Source organism: Triticum aestivum, chromosome 7D (genome assembly GCF_018294505.1).
Source record: "Triticum aestivum cultivar Chinese Spring chromosome 7D, IWGSC CS RefSeq v2.1, whole genome shotgun sequence".
In the NCBI taxonomy this organism is placed as follows: domain Eukaryota; kingdom Viridiplantae; phylum Streptophyta; class Magnoliopsida; order Poales; family Poaceae; genus Triticum; species Triticum aestivum.
The window spans coordinates 413,456,608-413,461,749 of NC_057814.1; positions in this window are offsets into that span (position 1 = coordinate 413,456,608).

Sequence of the window (5,142 nt, forward strand, 5' to 3'; positions counted from 1 at the left end):
TGCGTGTGTGCGACTCTACTCTTCGGACATGTACTCAACCTTGTGCATCGGGATATAAGTATAATGGTATTTACTTTAGCTAGTGATTTACGTGGCCATGTTAACGTGGTTCTGTCAAAAAAATGTCACTTCCTGCTCGTGATTTGCGTTATATAATTACAAGCAAGATTCTCGTGCATTGCACGGAACATCAATATGCATTTTTTACAGAACACCTGTTGTGATTGACCCATGCAGGAGTAATCCCATGTGTAAAAACTAATGATATCTCGAGAATTTTATCGAAAAACTGGTATCTCGATAATGTCATCGAAAAAATTAAAGATGAGAGATAAGGCGAGGAGGAGTGGAGCGTGGTGGTGACTGGTGGTCGGAATGGGCGGAGGCATGGGGATGGGCGGCGCCGGCAGGCGGCAGCGGCCACCATGCATGCTAGATTGTTCCAGAGACTTATTCCTTTTTTAATTGCTGAGCAATGAGGTTGCGGGAGATAATGATGTGGAGAGAGGTGCGGGTATCATTTGTAAAATTATCATAGTTTGCTTTCTATCCTCAGATATAGATCATACGGTCTGTATTACAAGATGGCAGGCACACCATCACCGCCAACTTGTTTTTTTATAAGGGTACAGATGATAAGTTTGCTGACTACTAAAGTAAAGTGGAATTTGTCTATGTTATGCAAGTAAATAAAGGTGATTGTTTATCATACGGGTAAGGTTGGATGAAGGGTGGTAGGAACAAATGCTCCGCCTAGAGCATGTGTGTGTGAGATGGAGTCTTAGTGTGTGTGTGGTGTGTGTGTGTGTGTGTGAGAGAGAGAGAGGAGGGAGAGATGGAGGCTTAGTTTGTGTGTGTGTGTGAGAGAGAGAGAGATGGAGTCTTAGTGTGTGTGGGGGGGGGGTGTGCGTGCGTGCGTGTGTGTGTGTGAGAGAGATGGAGTATTAGTGTGCGTGTGTGTGGGGGGTGCGTGTGTGTGTGTGTGTCGTGGGGTCCTATGTGGAGGATGTAATTTAAGTGTGCATGGCTTCATCATAGAGAGGTGATGTGTATGGCAGAGGCCACCAACGATGGGGTGCGAGAGAGAAAATGCCCGTAGGGAGGGAAGAGAAGGTGTGTGCGCATGAGAGGAGTCGACATCGAGAGAACGTGTTTGTTCGAGAGACACCGAGGAAGACTACTATATATCGATGGTGCATGTAGGCGGGAATTAAACAAAGGGATGGTCTTATTGGTTTCGGGGATTTAGGGGAAGAGTGAGAGGCGGGGGGGGGGGGTAGCTAGAAGAAGATTGTTAAGTGCGAGTGTGTGTTTTACCCATCCAGACGGAAGTTATGTGCACAAAAGAGGAGAACGATTCGATGTGGCATTAGGATTGAGGGTAATTAAACGTATGGAGACATAGAGACCTTGAACGTGCATGTGTGAGAGGTATACATGTATACGTGGGATGTGTGTGTGTGTGCGCGCGTGCATGATCGAGATAAAAGAAAGAAGACATAAGTCATAAGATCAACGACATGGGAGAGACGGATCGGTATGACAATATGCATGCATGTGAGAATGCAGGGAAGAAGGCCCGACAATTGAGCATGTGTTTTTGTCTTTAAGAGATAGTGGCGTGGGCTGGAGCATGCATCTATGGCGAGCAAAGGGAGTGAGGCGCAACGATTGTGCAAAAGAGACCAACCTATAAATGCATATGTATGGAGAGACATATATAGTGTGGGTGATAGGAAGCAAGACTCCGTGCGAGAAAGAAATGTTGACGGAGAAACTACAGATAGATACAGAGATGGAGTTGCTAGCTAGAGGGACATCCACTAGTTTGGGTGTTGGAGATGACCGTCGGGTGGTTCAAAGGGTGAAGTTATATATGTGTGTGAGAGGGCACTTGACTGCATGTAGAGAGGAATCAAGAGTGAGGGCGAGAAAGAAGGTTGATGGAGAAACAGATAAATAGAAAGATAAAGATGCTAGCTAGTGTGTGTTAGAGATAGGAGTCGAGTGGATCAGAAGGCTGGGTTATGTGTGTGGGTGTGAGAGAGATAGAGAGAGGGTGCATGTGAGTCACGTACAAACAGATATCAGAGAGAAATGAGATCCAGAGAGACGGAGTTTTGTGTCTGCGAGAGAGAAAGATATTTCACAATGAGAGTGATAGCTAGAGAGACATACGAGGGAACGCAAGATATCTCTAGGGAGAGAGGGTGTGTGTGAGCGACATACAAGAGAACAATGGAGAAATATGAGACCCTGGGAGACAGAGTTTGTATTTGTGTGTGAGAAAGAGATATTGAAGAGGAAGAGTCGTAGATTCTCATATCTAAGGAGCGAAAGACATCTCTGTATGAGGGGTGTGCGAGTGGCACACATGGGAATAGTAGAGAGAAATGAGACCCCGGGAGACAAAGTTTTTTGTTTGTGTGAGAGAAAGAGATTCCACATGGAGAATCATAGTTAGAGACACATAGCAGGGAGCGAGATATACTTAGAGAGAGATAGAGTGATGAAGGTCGAGGGAGGGAGTACCGTCAGTGTGTTATAGATCATTGTCGACATACAGGTAGCACGAGAGATACCTGAGAGACGATGAACGCGTATAGGTCCAGAGAGATAGTCCTAAATAAGCATGAGTGATAGCTATATGAGACGAATATCTGGATTGAAGGGGATTCAAATATTTAAACTGGAGATCATGACATCGATAATATCATAACGCAAATTGGTGTATCAAACATGCATATTCATTTGAATTTGGGCACACGTGTAATGTTATATAGTTTATCAATATTGGTGATCCATAGATTCTTCAATTACAAACAATGCATGGTTTATATGCAATTAATGTCTAAACGGGATTACACTATATGTTGCGTGTGTGAAACACATTATACATGTTTGAGAAGTAAAAAAAACCCGCATGAAACACACATTAATTGGAGACAGTTAGCGAGGAATGCATACATTGGATTTCAACATAAAGTGGTTTCAAATATTTGAAAATCCAAATTGATGGATACAACCTTATGAATGTGAGATCATGCCATTTGTAAACCATATTTATGTATAAATGGTGTTGTGCTTTTGAAAGTATATATAAAAAATGATGTATATAGAATGTAATTCCAATTGAAAATGGATCCTGCCCGAAAAAAATAGAATACAAACGGGATTCGAATTGAGTTGGCACGGTAAACGTGCACTCTGCAAAATTTGAACAAAGCGGGGAAAGTCGCAGTAACCGCCCGAAACCAAAATCTGCGAGATGGAAATCACTACTTCCTATCCCTGCCACGCAAAGCCTATCTGCTGGATTTCTATAGGTTTCGATAGGGGTAGGTTTGTAATTTCACCCAAACGTGACGTAACCGCCTCTCACCCGGATTCATACACGGTGGGCGTCAAAACACAGTGTGTCCTCGGCCGAAATCGACTCCCTCCCCGATTCATATTCATACACGGTGGGCGCCAAAAATGAACTCTCGTCGGCAAATATTCGGTGTATGCGAGATTACCGTCCTATCCCCAACCGACTAATGTTGCTGTGATGTAGTAGAAATTTGAAACGGGGGCTAAGTTTGTAAATTTCCTCGCATTTGAGACAAGCGCGCCCTGAATACATGGTCCCCCCTTCCTCTCTACCTCCCTTTTCCCCATTCGTACTCCGTGGGCGCCAAAACACCCTCTCCACCCCACCCTCCTCCGTCCGCTGCCGTCCGCCACCCCATCCACCGCCATCCTCCTCCACCATGCCGGAGCTGATACCCCGACGCCGCCATCCATTACAAGAGATCGACCTCTCTCATCCATGGCTTCGGACCGTGATCCTTGCATCCTGTCCTCTCGCTTCATCCCCGCCGTCGTCCACCATGCCGGCGCCGCTCCTATGACCGTCTCGTCCACCGCGCCCCGCCGCCACCGTCTACCCTCCTAGATCCGCTTCGACGCCGCTGACAGCCATCGCTACCGCAGCACCGTCAAATTCTCAGCAGATGCGTACACGGCGCCGCACCAGAGGCGGTACTCTTTCGTATCTGCTCAACTTATTTATCGCAGCAAGAAAATAGATCGCCACTGCTTTACTCTGATTTCTTGTCTTGGTTGCGAAGTTGCCTTTGTCCAGTTTGCACCTTCAGATCCACCATGGCACGCTCAACACTATACTGCCAATGCTTATGGTTTTCCCCTTTTATATTCCACACTAGTTAAATCACAGTAGACTAAATTTAAAAATTGGGTCAGTCGATTTTTCAGAGCTCGCCGGAGTTCGCCGGTGCGATCGAAGGGGCTCGGGTGGTTGTGGGGGCTCGCCGAACGAAGAAAACTCGACGCAGGTGGGGGTTGGGGCGGGGGTGGGGGTGGGGATGGCGAAGGAACACAGGCGGTGGGGGCCGGTGGTCCGGCCGGCGGCCCGTGCGGTGTTCTGTATGGGAAGAATCAGAGACGAGGAAGAAGAAGGGTTAGGAGACGTAGGATCTTCATCCAACCGCCTGAAATGGTCGAGAGACAGCTGGGAGTTGCATTCTTAATGCGCTCTGGTTCATCATGTGTGGGCACTGCGCAACCAAAATTTTATTATCCAAAAACTGCTTGCTCTTCTTTACCATGTTCCTCTTCCGTTCTTCTTTAATATGTACTCTCTCCGTTCCTAAATACAAGTCTTTGTATAGATTCCACCATGGACTACATATGGAGCAAAATGAGTGAATCTACACTCTAAAATGTATCTGGATACATCTGTATGTGATCCATAGTGGAAATCTTTACCAAGACTTATATTTTGGAACGGAGGGAGTATGATAGTAGTACAATATGTTCCTTGTACTGAAGATGAGCAGGGACATTTGCAGTGTAGAGGTCTATACGGTCGGTTGTGATGGACACTTTGAGCCTCTTTGATTCGTAGGATCTTGTAAACATAGGAATAGGATTTGTAGTGGCCTGCCCACTTGAATCCTATAAGAATAGCAAGGAAATGCGGGGAGCTGTGTTGCCTTTGAGAGTTACACTGATATTAACAGTACCGCACCTTCACTTGAAGAGAGCTGGTATCCGAAGCCTTTCTAGCCGTACCGGCAATACTAGCACATATATTCCAGCAAGTTCCACTTTGCTGATTTTACTCTGATGCTTAAGGTT